This window comes from Azolla caroliniana, unplaced genomic scaffold (genome assembly GCF_043228905.1).
Source record: "Azolla caroliniana isolate FFs.n. ecotype wild unplaced genomic scaffold, voAzoCaro1.0.p SCAF_5, whole genome shotgun sequence".
NCBI classification, from domain to species: domain Eukaryota; kingdom Viridiplantae; phylum Streptophyta; class Polypodiopsida; order Salviniales; family Salviniaceae; genus Azolla; species Azolla caroliniana.
The window spans coordinates 5111054-5131005 of record NW_028230440.1 but is presented as its reverse complement, the minus strand read 5'-3'; positions in this window follow the sequence as shown (position 1 = coordinate 5131005).

Below are 19952 nucleotides of genomic sequence, written 5' to 3'. Positions count from 1 at the left end.
TGTGAAGATGTTGGCTACCTAAAGGTTTGGGTTGATATGTTGCAGGTCGACATCTCCAGCCTCTACGCGCTCTCGAATGAAGTAGTAGTGCACTTCGATATGCTTCGTGCGCACATGGAATACTAGGTTCCGAGCCAAATGAATACTACTCATGTTGTCACAGTAAAGGAGAATCAGATTCTTGATGGGAACGCCCAAATCCTTCAATATTCATTTAAGCCATACAACTTCACATGTGGTGATGGAAGAGCCCCTATATTCAATTTCTGTGCAGTGCGACTGTCATTTGGTTTTTGCTGCTCCAAGAGATAGCTTTGCTACCGAGGGAGAAGATAAACCCCGAGGTCGATCGTTTGTCAGCCTTGTAGCCAACCCAGTTTGCATATATGTACCCTTCAAGTCGAACGATCGTGTTCGGCTTATACATGATGCCGTAATCCATCGTCCCACTCACGTAGTTAAGTACTCTCTTAACGCAATCCATATGAATATCCTAAGGTTTCTGCATGAAGTGGCTAAGTAGACCGACTGAATAACTGAGGTCGGGTCAAGTGATGGTGAGATAGATCAAGCACTGATCAACTGATGATACTGAGTTGGCTCACACCCTTCTATTCGAGAGTCAACATCGAGCTTGAGGTTTCAATCAAGAAGGGATGACACAGGTTTTCACTTTGTCTTCCCAAACTTGTACAACAAGTTGAGAATGTAGTGTTGTTGGGAGATCATGATCCCGACTGGTGTCCGAATTACTTCTATATCGAGAAGGTAATGGATCTCCTTCATGTCTTTCATTTCAAATCTACCGGACAAAAGTGATTTGACCTTGTTGATGTCAGCTAGATTCTCTCCTCCGATAACCAGATCATCCAAATAAAGGATGATGACGATCGGGATGTTAGACTCACTTCTTCAATAGAGGGGGTTGTCTGATCTTGACATTCGGAAGTCGATTTGGTGAAGATATTGAGTGATTGTTAATCAAAACTACGTTAATCCTGGGTTGGACAAGCCACTAACATAGGGTGTCCTTCCGTAACACTTCACCAAAGGGGTGGTACGGTAAGGAATGGGAAGACCGTAACACAGAACCGATCCTCTCCGATTGTTATCCGGATCGATTAGTTACACACGTAGGATCAACATCATTAAGCACAAAATGGAAATGATAGGATAAACAAGATATGAAAATAACAACACTTCTCTTTTAATTATCCGTCCCTAGTTACATCATATCTGGATCCTTTTATAGGTATCCGGTTGTGTTACAAACCAGTGCCAACCGGCAATTGGCTACGAACCGCTCCGGATCTGGATCGGCATACCGATTCCGGGTCTGTCTGTCCGATCTTATAATTATAATAATTAATTCTAGTTACAACTCCCTTTATCCCAAAACCGGCTCCCTTTTCATACTTTGGCCTAACCGGCCAACAATGATCTTCAAATGCCAAGCACACGATGCTTGCTTGAGTCAACACAATGGCTTCTTGAGTCAGCAAACTACAGTCGGATGGTTGGTCGATTCGAAACTAGGTGGTTGAATCATGAACACCTCCTCTTCTAATTCACCTTGAAGGAAGGCGTTCTTCACGTTCATTTGATGGAGGTACACCCTTTAGCCGAGCTGCGAGTGCAATGACTATCCAAACAATCGTCATCTTTGCCACTAGGGCAAAGGTCTCCTCGTAATTGACTCCGTACATTTGAGCATAGCCTTTTGCTATGAGGCATGCCTTGTAGCGGTTTATCGAGTCGACATTGTATTTTATTTAGTAGATCCACCTGCAGCCAATCACTTTCTTGTGTGGGGAGTGGGGGACGAGATCCCATGTCTTGTTCATGCATAGTGCTTGCATTTCCTCGTTCATGGATTTGACCCATCGTGGATCCTTGACTATTTCGGAAAATGTTTTTGGTTCTCGGACCGTTGCCACCTTCATCTGATAAAAGGCATAGTGATATGCCATGTAGTCATCGTAGGCGAATCGACTAACTGGGTTCTTCTCTCGGGTGGAGCGATAGAGTTTCTCATTCGCAGTGGCTATGGCTTTCTTTACTCTATTCGTCTAGATAATCAGAGCATCAAGGCCTTCGAACTCACTATCGAGTGAGTGAGCCGATTTGATGTCATCCGAATCTTCATATTCCGGCATTTTGGCCTCCCCTTATCCATCTTCGGACTCGTTCGAGATGTGTTTCAATCGCTCGGAGGCACTTAGCCTAGTCGTAGTTAGACTTTCTTCAAACATATGCCTCAGATGATTGTCCTCTTCTATCTCCTGACCGCTTGAGATCGGTTCGGGTGGAGTCAGGTTTGGTTCGGGTGGAGTTGGCTCTGGTTCGTACCATGAGGCTGACTTGTCGAAAACAACATCCCGATTCACTTGAACTTTCCAAGTAGGTGGATTATAACATTTGTACCCCTTTTGTTTGAGTGAGTACCCTACGAGGATACATTTTTACGACTTAGGATTGAGCTTCTGTTGTTTTCTGACGAGAATATGTACATAAGCAATTGAGTCGAATATCCTGACATGGGATAAATCTGGCTCCTTTCCAAAGAACTTCTCATGGGTTGTGATATCGTGCGCTCCCAATGTTGTGCATTGATTCATGAGGTAGACGATTGTGTTTGCTGCTTCTGCCTAATATGATTTCGGCAAGTTCTTTTCATTCATCATTGCCATGGCTACCTCTAGTATGTGCCGATTCTTACGTTTGGTAACTCCGTTTTGCTAAGGTGTGTGTCGGTAGGTAAATTCTCATCGAATTCCTTCCTTTCGGAGATAGGCTGTAAATTCGTCTGAGAAAAATTCTTTTCCTCCGTTCGACCAAAGGCATCGGATGTGCCAACCTATTCTTTTTTCAACTTCGTTTTTAAATTTTTGGAAGTGTGAGAACACTTCCGTTCGACCAAAGGCATCGGATGTGCCAACCTATTCTTTTTTCAACTTCGTTTTTAAATTTTTGGAAGTGTGAGAACACTTCACTCTTTTGCCACATAGGATAAATCTAGGGGTGCCTAGAGAAGTCGTTGATAAATGTGACGTAGTATCGACATCCACTGAAGGTTGTCGTTGTCGCGTTGTTACGCGCGTGCGTATAGAACGAGGCGGGACCACGGGGGCCTTGGACCGAGGAATAACCAATCAGGAGTAGGAGCAAGAAAGACAACGGTTGTGCTTCCACACACACACACACACAGATACATAGGAACCGCAACCGAACGAAACAACGGAAACGAGATGAATGCGTACAAGTATATGTATATTTTGATGAAAAAGGGATTACAACCGGCAGGCCGGTGAGCGATGAATCTCCTACACCTACGCACACACACACAGAAGAGCGAGATGGAAACTCTGCTGGAAGCACTCGGGCGTTCCGCGAAGCAGAGTCAGCCTCCCGAAAACCTGCACCAAATAATACAGAGAAAGACGGAGGAGAAGAGCTCGGTCCCAATCCGACAACTCTTCGTCCTCCCCTCAAAAGCCCCCTATTACTATTCCTCTCCCTCTCTTTTATAGCCCAAGGAGGGAGGCCGTTGCAACTTGTTACATTCTCTTTATTCTCTGTCCTTTCAGACAGAGATATTCCTTGATTTCCTACCTATCAAATCCGTGCGACCTAGGATATTCAGATCGGCCGACTTATACCTAAATATGTACATTACAACAAAACTTGTGCCCGCGTGTAAGGGCCGGTTCACGCACATCATTCTCCGATTCCGCCTAGGGACGGTTTTCTCCACGACATCCGCCCCCACCTAACCACGCATCCACCGGTATGCGCCAAAATAGACTCTTGCCGGAGAGGACCGGCCCACGTTTACCCTTCGTCCTCCGGACCGCCATTCGCTCCGAACTGGTCGTCCTCGCTACCCAAGTCGTCCGGGTCTGGTTCATCCTTGTGCCGCTTTTTGAACGCTTTGATCCTTTTCCTAGGCACTGGTATTGCCATCCTCGTCCCGTCAAGCTCCGCGAGATGGTAGGTCCCATTGTCGTTGGTGCTTGTCACCACATAAGGCCCAAACCACCTCCTCGCGAACTTTCGCATCGCCTTGTGCTGGTTGTCGAGGCTGCTGTCATATACCAAAACCCAGTCGCCTTCCTCGATTTTCTTCGGCCTTAGTTGGTGAGTCTGGTTGAATCGTCCCTTGTTCTTTACCCTCGCGGCCCGTAGCTTTTCCGCAACTCGTTCCACATCCTCTGGTCTTCGCTCGAGCTATCGGATCCGCGCCGCTAACAGCTCATCTCGACTCATCTCGTCTCTCCAGCCCACCGTGGCCCATGAGGAGATTGTTCGCTCCACTAGCATGACCGGCTTTTGCCCGTACATCAGCTCCACCCGGTTACCAAACTGTGCATAGTTCGGTCGGCCCACAACACATAGGGTAAAAGTTGCGGCCAGTTTCCGACATGGCCTCTGCATGCTTGCACTAATGCTTTGACGATCGGCCCGTGTCCGCGTTCCACCTTCCCGTTCGCCTCCGGATTGTACGTCGTGGTGAGCGAGAGTTTAACCCTTGGTCAAACAGCTCTTCAGCCTCTTGTGCGTCCAGTTCTCCGCGGTTAGCTACGATCTTTCCTATGCACCTATACTGGCATACTACTTCTTCGATCAGAAATCGGCACACAACCGCGGTCGTTTTGTTCGGCAACGCTCGGCCTTCCACCTGGTTCATCAGGTCCTCTGAGCCAGCACTAGATATCACATCTGCCCTACCCCCATCGGCATCGTCACCAGATCCACCATCCACTTGAACTGGACGGTCGGAGGGTAGGTTGGGTGGAGCTCGTCCCGATGTCGGACTATGGAGTGCATCTAACAGCTTTCGCAAGCCGTCACGAACCGATGCACGTCTCGATATAGTCCCGGCCACCAGTACTTCCCCTTCAGCTTCTCGAATGTGGCCCACGTCCCGCGGTGTCCGGCCTAGGGACTCTCGTGGTACGCCGTCAACAGTTCCACCTATTCCTCTTTCTTCGCCACAACCCGAAGCGGGATGTCGTTTCTCTTCTTTGGGTGCTTCCATATGCACCCGTTCCGTAGGAAGAATCGGTACGCTTTCTTCTGAATCTGATTGGTCTCTTCCTTCGTCCATGCCATGTCCGGTGTCATTGTCTTCAGGAACCCGCCAATCTAGAGCCACTCCCCGTCATACTTGCTCTCGTCGAACTCGTTAAGCACCGGAGTGCTCCCCTTCCTTGTTGTTACGTAAGCCGTCTCGAAGAAGTCCACACCGACTTCTTCATCCTCCGAAACCATGCCGTCCTCATCATCGAATCTCTCCCTTGAAAGCATGTCGGCCATGGCGTTGTCTTTTCTGAAAATGTGTCGTATTTCCGAATTCAGGGACTTGATGTACGCTATCCACCTGAGCATTGCCATGTCCGGCATCGCGCATCCGAAAACCATACCGAGAATCGGCAGGCAGTCCGTCTCAATTATCACCTCCATCTCGATCAGGTAGTCTTTGTCGTCCTTGACCGCTAAAACGATACCCCAGAGTTCGCGTTTAACCTGGGCGTACCCTCGCTGTCGTTCACTGAGGACTTTCGTGCTGATCCGGATAGGGAACCTCGTGCCATTCTCATCCTCCTGGTTGATCACCCATCCGATTCCGGTCGGACTCGTGTCTACGGTTAAGTAAATCGGAATGTCTTTACCGTAGACCACTTTCCAGAGTGCCGGCGCCGCAGCAAGGGCTTCTTTCATTTTCCGGACCGACTCCGTATGTTCCTCTCTCCACTTGAATTTACGCCCTTTCTTCAACAACACATAGAGCAGCTCCGCGACGTGGGCATAATGCGGGATCCAGATATGGTAGAACGCACATGCTCCCAAGAATCTCCGGACTTCCGTGACCGAATTGCAGTCGTGCTTCATCGCGGAGATGGCCTCTACCTTGGCCGGCGACGGTTTCCGACCGAATGGCCCGCATAGGTGTCTGACGACCATGATCTTTGATTGCCCGAAGGCCGATTTTTCCCCGAGAAGGTGAGCCTCGCGCCGTCTAGTCTCTACAGCACCTTCTCGCAGTCATCGACGTGGTCCGCCATGAATTTCCAGCACCCGTCCGGTCCGATTGTCTCGTCCTTATCCTCCATCGGGCATCCTTTGATTAGGTTGTCGTCTAAGAATGGCATGGTGATGTCCGGGATACAATCCCTTAGCACTTTGTTCATTGCGTTCACCATGTGGGCCACCGAGTTCGTCCCTCCTTGCGGAAGGTTGCACATCTGTACCAGGCCGAGAGAGTCCGCATCATTGTAATGTCCCTGCTCTCCACGACTAGCTGGAACTGATCGTATCCCGAGTACAGATCACCGACCGAGTAAATTGACCTTCCGGCGAAGGCCTCCGCGAACTCGTCTATGGTTGGTCCGATTCCTGCATTCTGAATGGTCACCTTGTTGACCGGTTGCAGGTCCTGAATGAAGCGCAGCGTGCCATTCTTCTTGGGCACAATAAACCAACAATTAGAATACGGGGCACTTGACGGTTCGAGGATGCCCATATCCACCTTCTATTTTAGCAACTCCATCAGCTTCGGGATGTGAGCTCTGGGTACTAGAATCGGTTTGAGATTCCACGATACATGCGGTACCGTGAAGATCACCATCGGTTCCACAATCGTCAGGTCGACGCACCCGATCTCCTCCGGCGAGAATGCGAAGGCCTTTCAGTGCCTCCTGAGCATTCTCCGAAACCAGTCCTCCTCCGCCTGTAGTAGAAACCCATCCCCACTGACCTTGAGCTCCCGTAGCGTTATGTCGGTGAATCGGTGCCCTATGCCAGCCGGTTGCCATAGACTTGGTGTTGGGAGACAGGTCCCTCCGGATGGGAAGGGAGAAGAACAGTGCCGATGAACAAGCTATCCGGTAAGCAAAGCCCAAAGACGAAAGCAGAGAAGGCGGATATGATGAAGATTCCATATGCCTCTGCCGTCGGGAACTTGATGTACACAATGGTTTGTACCAGACCGGACATTGGATACGCAGTCAGAGTGGTGAGCCGGTTCATGAGTAATCCCGGCAAGGAGCACTGGAACGCGGTCAAATGGATACTCCGGTATTTGAAGGGCACTTCAAATATGTGTCTCCGATTCGGCTCCGGAAAACCTCAACTGGACGGTTTTACCGATTCAGACATGTCGGCTGATGTGGATACCAGCCGGTCTACATCCGGGTATGTGATGACATATGCAGGGGGAGCTGTTTCGTGGCAGTCGAGGCTGCAGAAGACGGTTGCATTGTCAACCACGGAGGTGGAGTACATGGCAGCCGTGGAAGCCGGCAAGGAAATATTATGGATGAAGGACTTCATCGGAGAGCTCGGTATCCGGCAAGATGAATACCGACTCTATTGCGACAGTCAACGTGCCATCCACCTTGCTAAGAATGCGGCCTACCATTCCCGGACGAAGCATATCCAGCGGAGGTACCACTGGATCCGGGAAAGGGTAGATGACCAGGAGTTCGTGCTGACGAAAATTCACATGGCTGAGAACGGGTCAGATATGCTAACCAAAGTGCTGATACCCGACAAGCTGGATGCATGCCGGAAGAGAATCGGACTGGTAAGACACCCCATGCCGGAGTGAAGGGGGAGTTTGTTGGGAGACAGGTCCCTCCGGATGGGAAGGGAAAAGAACAATGCCGATGAACAAGCTCGGCCGAGGCCGAAACCGGACAAGGAGTACCCGGCTACGGAGAGCCAGATGGTGCAGACCCGGTATGAACCGGACGAGGAGTACCCGGCTACAGAGAGCCGGATGGTGCAGACCCGGTATGAACCGGACGAGGAGTACCCGGCTTCGGAGAGCCGGATGGTGCAGACCCGATATGAACCGGACGAGGAATACCCGACTTCGGAGAGCCGGATGGTGCAGACCCGGTATGAACCGGACGAGGAGTACCCGGCTACGGAGAGCCGGATGGTGCAGACCCGGTATGAACCGGATGAAGAGACATATTCGTAAATATGTTTCTGAGAGTCCATCGAGGCTATATTTGTAAATAGCCGAAAAGTCATATTAGTATAAATATGACTTAGGGCAAACTTTTAAAAGTTGTTGTTGTTGTTGTCATTTTTCTTGTTGGTGCAAGAATAAGAGAGAGTGCGTAACTGTACATAGAGTGAGAGAGAGAAAGAGGTCGTTGCCTCTGTTGTAACCGCCGCCTGTGGCGAAGATCGTGAGCACGAGGTCGTTGCCTTCGTGAACTCACTGCTTGTACATTCCAACATAGTGATAGTTTGCAGCCTGTGGGCTGCCGTGGTTTTTCTCCCAAGTTTGGGGTTTTCCACGTAAACATCTTGTGTACCTCTTCTCTCCTTTTGTGTCGCGTGTTTTCGTTTCCCGTTTTCTGTGTATGATTCTAAGCTCGGTTGTGGCCGAGTGTTGTGCATAAGGAGCGTTGAGTTCCCGTCACTTGGGTCCGACGCAACCCCTTTTTTCTGCTCTTCGCTGCCCTCCGGCAAGGGTGCCGTGACTGGCCTCACCTTCCGGTCCACAGTCTTGTACCTAGTATCCACTCGGGCTGTCCGACCGAACCCGACCTGTTCCCCGAAGTCAACGATGACTTCGTACATCTCCACTGAACTAACCGGCATTGCCTGGTCATCGCTAAGGCCTCCTTCGACAACCTCGCGCAGATCCCCTAAGGTGTCATCAAAGGAGACCGCCTCCACGACGATGCCAATCTCTTCGCCAGGGCGAGGACTCCATACGGCCTAAGTCTTCCTTCCGCCCGCTTCTTTTCCCGGCCACTGATGTCGACTATTGTACAACCTCCACTGTCAGAGAACCAAAACTTCCTACCTATGTTATAGGTTCTTCTGCCTACTGTACATGTGTGGGGTTTTACCGGAGTGTCCGGACTATCGCGTCCCCACGCCTTGATAGCCCTCTCTAAAAATCCCCTCGGCTTTTGCCGCCGAGGGTCTCGCAATTACGCTCATGGTTTGGTCTTACCGTCAGAAACTGAACGGAGTGACGCCCATCCTGGCTTTTGACTCGGGCATACGTCGAACCGTTGTCCATCACCTTCATCTCCATGTGCACCGCCATGATGTACGGTTCTCCGAGTATCACCGGATGCGAGGTCATCTCCTGCACGAAGAAGTGTTGATCGATCTCGGCATCACCGATTTTCACTCGTACATTCGGGCAAACTCCGTGTAGCTCCTCCCTGGCGCGCGTTGTTGCCCGTATCTTCCACCCGTGCTTGGTGTTGATCGGCCACTTTCCCTTCTTGTAGAAGTCCATGGACATCAAGTTGATCTCCGAACCGTGGTCTACCAACACCACCATTGGCTCCTGGACATCCCCGATCCGAACAGGGGTTTCCGTAGTCGCCCAAGCCCAATGCAGCCTCGAGTAGTGGCTTTCCGCCAACTCGTCCTCCGGGGCCATGTCTTCTAGGTGCGTCATTCGCACCTCCACTGGCTTCTCCGGCCCCGGCTCCGTCGAAAGCCTTTTCCGCTTCACCAAGTCTACGATGGAGTCGTGGAACTCCTTCTTGGCAATACCGAGCACTTCCCTCAGCAACAGCTCCACTTTGTTGTCGAGGATTCATTCCTCCAGGACCTTTCGTAGGTCCGCGGTCCTTTTGATCTCTGTGCTCAACTAGTAACCGGCCTTCTTGGCCTTGTCCGGTGCGTCGGATGCACCGACATCATTCTGCTTCGGTCCGAACCGGGTCTCATACCGTTGTGAGGGTCCAGCCCCCCTGGTCTTTCCCACGTGCTTGTCTTCCACCATAACCTCGTAGTTCTGGCACTCGGCTTCCACGATGCCCGTCTTCTCTTCAACCGGATCGTCCCATCCGGTGACCTCCCGGATACGTTGTTCTGCGCGGACCGCCTCCTCCTTCCTTAGTCGTACCCCGGAGAGGCCTTCCAACACCAGCGGTCAGAATCCAGAGTCTTTTGCCTTCCGACCCTCGTCGCCCCCGACCCAGATACCCGCCGACGCGAAGTAGTGGACAACCTCTGCATGTCGCGTCGCGGCTTCCTCCATCAAGCGCTTCATCCCACCGCGCCCGGTGGTCAACTCCAGGGCTTTCCACGTGTTGCCGCCATGCACCCACCCATTCCAGAGGTACACCACGTTGGCCCGGAGTGCCTCTACGAAATCCGCCCACTCTTTCCGGATGTGACTGACCACGTCACACCACATGTATCGCTGCCCCGTCAGTGGCCTCCAATCACGACGTTGATTGCCCTCCATGCTTGTGCGATCTGGAGGTTGCGCACCATTTGCGTCAGCTCTTCCAGAGCCACTCCTCCGAAAGAGCCTTGGACCACTCCGCTCGAGGTTGGGCCCGTTGTCGTGAAGAAAACCGTCCATAGGCGGAATCGGCGCACCAAGGCGTGGGAACCGGTTCTTCACGCGCGCACACTCCAAGTAGCACATAGAAGCGAATTAGGAGGATAATCGGCAGGAACGGGCCCTAACACAAGTGGAGACGAAGACCGTGCGAACAGTCTTTTCGGTCGCGCGCGCGAGCTAAGGAACTGTACGAGTCGGCGGCGTAACTACGCGGATGCGTGAAGAACGGAGCGGATCCCTGTCAAAAAGGGGACAGGGAATAAAGCTGACAGGACGGCCTGCTCGTCGGCCTATATAAGGAGCAGGAAAGAGCTGTTGCAGGGATCTCGGGCAGAGAGGACGAAGTGCTGTCGGACCGTTTCTGGACGCTTCTCTCTCTGTTTCCTTCCTTCTTGAGCTCCATAGCTTTTCTGTGCAGGGTTCCGAGGAGGCTCGCGCTGTTTCGAGGAACGCCCGAGTGCTTCCGGCAGCACCTCCGACCTGCTACCCCTTTGTGCGTCGAAGCGAACAAGCATCGGCATCTGTTCGCCGGCCTGTTCGGTTGTAGCCAACCTGTGCCCCATCGAGGGTTGTAGTCGTGTTAGCCATTTTGTTAATATACATATTTAGTCATTCGCATCTGTCTGTGTCGGTGTCTGTTCGCGTTCTCCGTGCTGAAGGGCCGTGTCCCTGTGTATCCCCGGTCCTGCGTAGCCGGTTCTCTCTCTTTCTCCTCCCTCGCTTGCTCTTTGGTTCGAGACCCCCGCGGTCCCGCCTCGTTTCCACACGCACTTGCGTAATATCTCGACATCTTTGGTGAACCCGACGTGAAGGAGGCGGCAGAAGAGCAGAAGATGAGGGGGTCGGATCTTGCAGAGGCCATGGCTTCGGCCGTGGATCGGATTGTAAACGCCCGCGAGGGCACCGGTGCCCTCGACAGAGCCATTGAGGCGGTCGTCGGCACGATCGGCCGGTTCGATGGGAAGGATGCCACGAAGTATTTGGCGTTCTACGGTGCAGAGATGCTGATGCGGGACATTCCGGAAGAAAGGCGTCTTGCCAGATTTCCCCGAGTGGCGATGCCGAGCATCCATGCGGAGGTGCTCGAGGTGCGGGCGGAGAGCCGTACCTGGGAGGAGTTCGAAGGTCGGCTCCTAGAGAAATACGGGCTGGACGACGCGCTCCGGCTTTCGAAGCGAAGGTTCATGGAATGGGTGGAGTCCCCGGGGAAGGGAAGAAACGCGTCGGCACTCCTCCGGGAGTTCGAGGAAAACTTTGCGCGCCTTTCGGTGCTCGACAGAACCATCCTGGACACGAGCCGGGTCTTGCTGTTTGTCAAGTCGGTCGACGAGCGGGATCGGGGGCAAGTGGGCCTCTTGCTGGAAACCGAAGACGGGCTCACTACCGACTGGGCGGCTGTCAAGAAAGTCTGTGGCCGTTTCGACAAACGGCGAGAATGGGCGGATAACGGGGCAACCGGGTCGGGCTCGGTCGCAGCAAGGAAGCTCGAACCAGCGCCACAGGTGCGAAAGGAAGAGACCCGAGAGTGGTTGGAAACCGGTTCGGCTTCGACCGGCGTAGTCAGAGGCTCAACCGGAGGAGCGGCGCTGGAGGAATTGACGAGGGTGATAAAGGACCTCCAAATCGCGCAAGCCCGAAGGGAAGGTGGCGAACCGGCTCGTGACCGACGGTCGGCGGCAGGAAACAGGTGCATGTGGTGCGATGAAGTCGGCCACATTCGGAAGGACTGCGGCGACTTCGCGGAGGCGCTGAGGAACAGGGTGGTGTACCTGTGGGAAGGACGGGTGCATGCCAGTGACACCCGAAGGGCCCTGAGCCGAAACGACGGGCGAGGTGGTATGAAAAGGTTGATGGAAGAGGCGGCGGCCCGACACGCGGAAACCGTCCACTACTCGGCGTCGACCGGCATTCGAGTCGGGGGCGGCGAGGCCCGAAGGGAAAGCAAAGCCGGATTCTGGCCGACAATGCTGGAAGGCCTTGCCGGTGCAAGGCTTAAAAGGGAGGAATCGGACCGTGCGGAGAAACGGGTACGGGAGATGACCGGGTGGAGCGACCCGGTCGAGGAAAAGACGGGCTTCGTGGAAGCCGCTTGCCAGAACTACGAGGCTCTGGTAGAAGAGAAGCGGGTGGGGAAACCCGGGACGACCGGGCCCTCACAACGATACGAGACCCGGTCCGGGCCACGACGGGACGAAGCCGGCGGGGCCGGTACGCAAGATAAACCCCAGAAGGGCGGGTACCGTCTGGGGACGGAGATAGAAAGGACCATGGACTTACGAAAGGTCCTGGAGGAACGGATCCTCGACAGCAAGGTGGAGCTGTCGTTACGAGAGGTGCTGGGAATCGCCAAGAAGGAGTTCCACGACTCCATCGTGCACTTGGTGAAACGGAAGAGGCTGTCAACGGAGACAGAACCGGAAAGACCGGTGGAAGTGCGGACGACGCACCTAGACGACATGGCGCTGGGAGACGAGTGGGCGGAAAGCCACTATTCGAGACCACACTGGGCCCGAGCGACCACGGAAACCCCGGTGAAGATCGGCGATGTCCAGGAACCGGTGATAGCTTTGGTGGACCACGGATCGGAGATCAATTTGATGTCCATGGACTTCTATAAGAAGGGTAAATGGCCGATCAACACCAAGCACGGGTGGAAAATAAGGGCAGCAACGCGCGCCACCGAGGAACTGCACGGGGCCTGTCCGAATGTGCGAGTCAAGATCGGCGACGTCGAGATTGACCAGCACTTCTTCGTGCAGGAGACGTCTTCGCATCCGGTCATACTGGGAGAGCCGTACATCACGGCGGCGCGAATGGAGACCAAGGTGCTGGACAATGGTTCGGCCTACGCGAGGGTCAAAAGCCAAGACGGGCGCCATTCGGTCCAGTTTCTGACGGTACGGCCGAACCACGAACGTAACCGCGACTCCCTCGGTTCCGAAAACCGAGAGGATTTTTAGAGAGGACTGCCAAGGCGTGGGGCCGCGACAGTCTGGATGCTCCGGGAAAACCCCACATCTGTACGATAAAGCCGTGTACAATAGGTAGGAAATTTTGCTTCTCCGACAGCGGAGCATGTACGATGGTCGGCATCGCCGGCCGAGAGAAAACAAAGACGGAGGGGAGACTTCAAGCGTGCGGAGTTCTCGGCCCTGACGAAGAAATCAACGGAGCCGTGGAGGCAGTCTCCTTCGACGACACCTTGGGAATGCTGGGGAAGGTAGTCGAAGGAGACCTTAACGAAGACCGGACGATACCGGTATGTTCCGAAGAAATGTACGAAGTCATCGCGGACTTCGGTCGAGGGCTCGAGTCGGAACGGACGGCCCGAGTTAGCACCAAGTACAAGACTGTGGACCGGAAGGTGAGGCCAGTTGCGGCGCCCTTACCAGAGGGCAGCGAATCCCGAATCAAAGGGGTTGCATCGGACCCCAGCTTACGAGATCCGGCCTGCATAGGACACACCTTCACCAACGAGACGCTCCGCGAGCTGAAGATCGGTGGGGGCGGGTTCCTACTGCCGGCGGAGGAAGACCGGTTTCGGAGAATGCTCGGAAGGCACGGGAAAGCCTTCACATTCTCACCGGAGGAAATCGGGTGCGTAAACCCGACGATCGTAGAGCCGATGGTGATATTCACGGTACCGCATGTACCGTGGAATCTCAAGCCAATTCCGGTTCTGAGAGCTCACATCCCGAAGTTGATGGAGCTGTTGAAGCAGAAAGTTGATATGGGCATTCTCGAGCCGTCGAGCGCCCCGTATTCAAACCGATGGTTTACCGTACCAAAGAAAAACGGATCGTTGCGCTTCATTCAGGACCTGCAGCCAGTCAATAGAGTGACCATTCGGAACGCAGGGATCGGACCGACCATAGACGAGTTCGCGGAGGCCTTCGCCGAAAGGTCGATTTACTCGGTCGGTGATCTATACTCAGGGTACGACCAGTTCCAGCTAGCCGTGGAGAGCAGAGACATTACGACGATGCGAACTCCCCTCGGCCTAGTGCGGATGTGTACGCTGCCGCAAGGAGGGACCAACTCGGTGGCCCACATGGTGAATGCAATGAACAAGGTGCTGAGGGACTGCATCCCGGACATCACCATGCCGTTTCTAGACGACATCCCGATCAAGGGATGCCCGGTAGAAGAGAAGGACGAGACGATCGGGCCGGACGGATGCCGGAGATTCGTGGTGACGCACATCGACGACTGCGAGAAGGTGCTGCAAAGGCTAGAGGATGCGAGGCTCACCTTCTCGGGGGAGAAGTCAGCCTTCGGGCAGTCGGAAATCATGGTGGTCGGGCATTTATGTGGACCATATGGCCGGAAACCGTCTCCGGCAAAGGTAGAAGCCATCTCCGCGATGAAGCCTAATTGCAGCTCGGTCACAGAAGTACGAAGATTCTTGGGAGCATGCGCCTTCTACCACATATGGATCCCGCATTACGCGCACGTCGCGGAGCCGCTGTACGGATTATTGAAGAAAGGGCGAAGATTCGAATGGCTAGACAAGCACACGGAGTCGGTCCGGAAGCTGAAGGAGGCTCTTTCGGCAGCACCGGCGCTCCGAAAGGCCGTCTACAAGAAGGGCACCCCAGTGTACATAACGGTTGACACGAGTCCGACCGGAATCGGGTGGGTCGTCAACCAAGAAGGCGAGGACGGCAATCGGTTTCCGATCCGATTCGGCGCGAAGGTCCTCAGTGAGCGGCAGCGAGGATACGCCCAGGTTAAACGCGAACTCTGGGGTATCGTTTCGGCGGTGAAGGCCGACAAGGACTATCTGATCGGGACAGAGGTAATCATAGAGACGGATTGCATGCCGATTCTCGGCATGGTTTCCGGATGCGCGACGCTGGACCTGGCAATGCTCAGGTGGATAGCGTACATCAAGTCCCTGGACCCGGAAATACGACACATTTCCGGGAAAGACAACGCCATGGCCGACATGCTTTCAAGGGCGAGATTCGATGACGAGGGCGGCATGGTTTCGGAGGACGAAGAGGTCGGCGTGGACTTCTTCGAGGCAGCATACGTAACAACCAGCGGGACGAGCACTCCGGCGCTTAACGACTTCGACGCGAGCAAGTACGACGGGGAGTGGCTGCAGATCGGCGGGTTCTTGAGGACAATGGCGCCGGATGCGTCATGGACGAAAGACGAGGCCAACCGGATCCGGAAGAAAGCGTACCGGTTCTTTCTCCGAGATGGCTATCTATGGAAGCACCCGAAGAAGAGGGACGGCGCTCCGCTCCGGGTGGTGGCGATGAAGGAAGAACAGGAGGAGCTGCTGACGGCCTACCACGACAGCCCTTGGGCCGGACACCGTGGAACTTGGGCCACGTTCGAGAAGATAAAGGAGAAGTACTGGTGGCCGGGACTGTACCGGGACGTGCATCGATTAGTGACAACTTGCGAGAGCTGTCAGATGCACTCCGTGGTCCGACACCGGGACGAGCTTCACCCTACGTACCCTCCGACCATCCACTTCAAATGGATGGTAGATCTGGTGACGATGCCAATAGGGGTAGGACAGATGCGGTACCTGGTCCTAGCGCGGGAGGATCTGACGAACCAGGTGGAAGGCCGGGCCCTTCCGAACAAAACGACCGCGGCCGTATGTCGGTTCCTAATCGAGGACGTGATATGCCGGTACGGGTGCGTCGGGAAGATCGTGGCTGACCGAGGGGAGTTGGACGCCGAAGAAGCCGCGGAGCTGTTCGACCGGCTGGGAGTCAAGCTCTCGCTCACCACTGCGTACAATCCGGAGGCGAATGGGAAGGTGGAGCGCGGACACGGACCGGTCGTCAAGGCGCTGGTTCGAGCATGCGGAGGCCAAGTCGGTAACTGGCCGCGGCTGCTACCTTATGCTTTGTGGGCAGACCGGACCACGCACAGTTCGGTAACCGGGTATATGCCGACGGAGCTCATGTTCGGCCAGAAGCCGATCATGCCGATGGAACGGACGATCTCCTCGTGGGCAACGGTCGACTGGAGGGACGAGATGAGCCGGGAGGAGTTGTTGGCCGCGCGTATACGACAGCTTGAGCGGAGACCGGAGGACGTGGAACTGGCTGCGGAGAAGCTCCGGGTGGCGAGGACAAAGAACAAAGCCAGGTTCGACCGAATGCACCGGCTCCGACCGAAGAAAATCGAAGAAGGTGACTGGGTGCTCGTCTACGACAGCAGCCTCGACAACCAGCACCGAGCTACATGGAAGTTCGCACGAAGGTGGTTCGGGCCTTACGTGGTACGGAGCGCCAATGACAACGGGACATATCACCTGGCGGAACTAGACGGCACGAGAATGGCGATACCGGTTGCAGGGAAGCGGATCAAAGCGTTCAAGAAGCGACACGACGACGAGCCAGACCCGGCTCTCCTAGTCAGCAGTGACGAACGATCCGAAAACGAGGAAGAACCGACGGGCGAGGAATGAAGACGGGCCGGTTTTCTCCGTCCCAACTCTCTTGGCGCATACCGGAGGATGCGCGGTTAGGTGGGGGCGGATGTCGTGAAGAAAACCGTCCATAGGCGGAATCGGCGCACCAAGGCGTGGGAACCGGTTCTTCACGCGCGCACGCTCCAAGTAGCACATAGAAGCGAATTAGGAGGATAATCGGCAGGAACGGGCCCTAACACAAGTGGAGACGAAGACCGCGCGAACAGTCTTTTCGGTCGCGCGCGCGAGCTAAGGAACTGTACGAGTCGGCGGCGTAACTACGCGGATGCGTGAAGAACGGAGCGGATCCCTGTCAAAAAGGGGACAGGGAATAAAGCTGACAGGACGGCCTGCTCGTCGGCCTATATAAGGAGCAGGAAAGAGCTGTTGCAGGGATCTCGGGCAGAGAGGACGAAGTGCTGTTGGACCGTTTCTGGACGCTTCTCTCTCTGTTTCCTTCCTTCTTGAGCTCCATAGCTTTTCTGTGCAGGGTTCCGAGGAGGCTCGCGCTGTTTCGAGGAACGCCCGAGTGCTTCCGGCAGCACCTCCGACCTGCTACCCCTTTGTGCGTCGAAGCGAACAAGCATCGGCATCTGTTCGCCGGCCTGTTCGGTTGTAGCCAACCTGTGCCCCATCGAGGGTTGTAGTCGTGTTAGCCATTTTGTTAATATACATATTTAGTCATTCGCATCTGTCTGTGTCGGTGTCTGTTCGCGTTCTCCGTGCTGAAGGGCCGTGTCCCTGTGTATCCCCGGTCCTGCGTAGCCGGTTCTCTCTCTTTCTCCTCCCTCGCTTGCTCTTTGGTTCGAGACCCCCGCGGTCCCGCCTCGTTTCCACACGCACTTGCGTAATATCTCGACACCGTCTCGAGCCAATTCCGAGTCTCTTCCTTCCCAGCCGGCACCAATACCGGCTCCTCGAGCTTCCTCGCCGGGATCGGCCCCGACGCCGTCGAGCCGTCTTCACTCCACTCGCGCCGCTTGTCAAAGCGGGTGCAGAACCCTTTGAACCACGGCCCAGTTGGCCGCGAGGCCGTCATCCATCTCCAAAAGCACGTGCACCGACTTGACGAACAACAAGACCCTGCTCGTGTCGAGCACGGTCCGATCCAGTGCTGACAGCCTAGCGAATCGTTGTTCGAATTCCTGGAGGAGCATCGATGCGTTCCTCCCCTTTCCAGGGCTCTCAACCCAAGCCATGAAGTCCCGCTTCGACAACCGAAGCGAATCGTCGTACCCGTACTTCTCGAGGAGCCGCCCCTCGAGCTCCACCCAAGCCTGGCATCCGGCCAGCACCTTGAGCACCTCCGCGTGGATGCCCGACGTCACCACTCGAGGGAATCCAGACAATCATCTGTCCTCCGGGATGTCTCTCATGATCATTTCGGCCTGATAGGCCTCCAAATAGCTCTTGGCATTCTTTCCACCGAATCGGCCTATGGTGCCGACAATCGATTCTACGGCCCTATCAAGGGCACCCGTTCCTTCACGAGCACTCACTAGCCTAGCCGGTCGACGGCTACTGCCATAGCTTTAGCAAGCTCGGAGCCCCTCATCTTTTCTATTCCCCTGCCGCTTGTTCACGTTGGGTTCACCAAATATGTCGTGTTGTTACGCGCGTGCGTATAGAACGAGACGGGACCATGGGGGCCTTGGACCGAGGAATAACCGATCATGAGTAGGAGCAAGAAAGACAACGGTCGTGCTTCCACACACAGATACATAGGAACCGCAACCAAACGAAACAACGGAAACGAGACGAATGCGTACAAGTACATGTATATTTTGATGAAAAAGGGGTTACAACCGGCAGGCCGGTGAGCGACGAATCTCCTATGCCTACGCACACGCACACAGAAGAGCGAGATGGAGACTCTACTGGAAGCACTCAGGCATTCCGCGGAGCAGAGTCAGCCTCCCGAAAACTTGCAGCGAATAATAAAGAGAAAGACGGAGGAGAAGGCCTCGGTCCCAGTTCGACAACACTTCGTCCTCCCCTATTACGATTCCTCTCCCTCTCTTTTATAGCCCAAGGAGGGAGGCTATTGCAACTTGTTACATTATCTTTATTCTTTGTCCTTTCAGATAGAGATATTCCTCGATTTCCTACCTATCAAATCCGTGCGACCTAGGATATTCACATCAGCCGACTTGTACCTAAATATGTACATTACAACAAAACTTGTGCCCGCGTGTAAGGGCCGGTTCGCACACATCATTCTCCGATTCCGCCTAGGGATGATTTTCTCCACGACACCGTTTGGGCTAGTGTTAGGAAATCAGTCCCTCCAGATGGGATCCAGTTATGAATGAAGAGGACCCGGTGAGAACCGGAAGAGATCTGAAAACCGGTGAGAATCAGAAGTGAAGACATATTTGTAAATATGTTTTGAGTAAGCCTATTGAGGCTATATTTGTAAATAGCCCTAAGTTCATATAAGTATAAATATGACTTAGGGCAATCACTTTGTAAGGTTGTTGTCATATTGTTGTATGTGCAGAACTATTGTACATAGAGAGAGAGAGAGAGAGAGAGAGAGAGATACAGAGCGATACTCTGTTGTAACCGCCAGCTGGCGAAGATACATAGCTCAAGCTCGTTGCCTCCGAGTCTCTGATTGTACCTTTCTCATATAGTGACAATTTGGAGTCTGTGGGCTCCCGTGGTTTTTTCCCTATTTGGGTTTTCCATGTAAACATCTTGTGTATTTCCTTTGTGTACTCTCTACTTCCCATTTCTGTGATTCAAGACTCGGTTGTGGCAGAGTGATATTCCACGTTATTATCTTCAGCTTGTCCCCATACATCTGAATATATCACATCCAAGATTTCTTTGCTCACGTTCCTCTCTTTTGGGAATGGTCGTCAATGTTGCTTGCCGAATTGGCAAGCTTCGCACACTCCAATCCTCTCCTTTTTTGTGAAAATTGAGAGTCCAATTACGACTCCTTTGGTCTTCATGCCTTTGAGCTTTTGGAGGTTGATGTGGCAAATTCTCTTGTGCCACAACTCTAAGTCAATGTCAGCTTTGAGATCTTTTGCAAACATGACCAATTTTACCTCGTTCGATTCAAGGATGAACATTAGACCTTCTCTTCGACCGCGAGCAATGAGTCACCCTTCCTTCTCAATAAAGCACCCATCATGATTGAATCGTACTTGCATGCCTTTT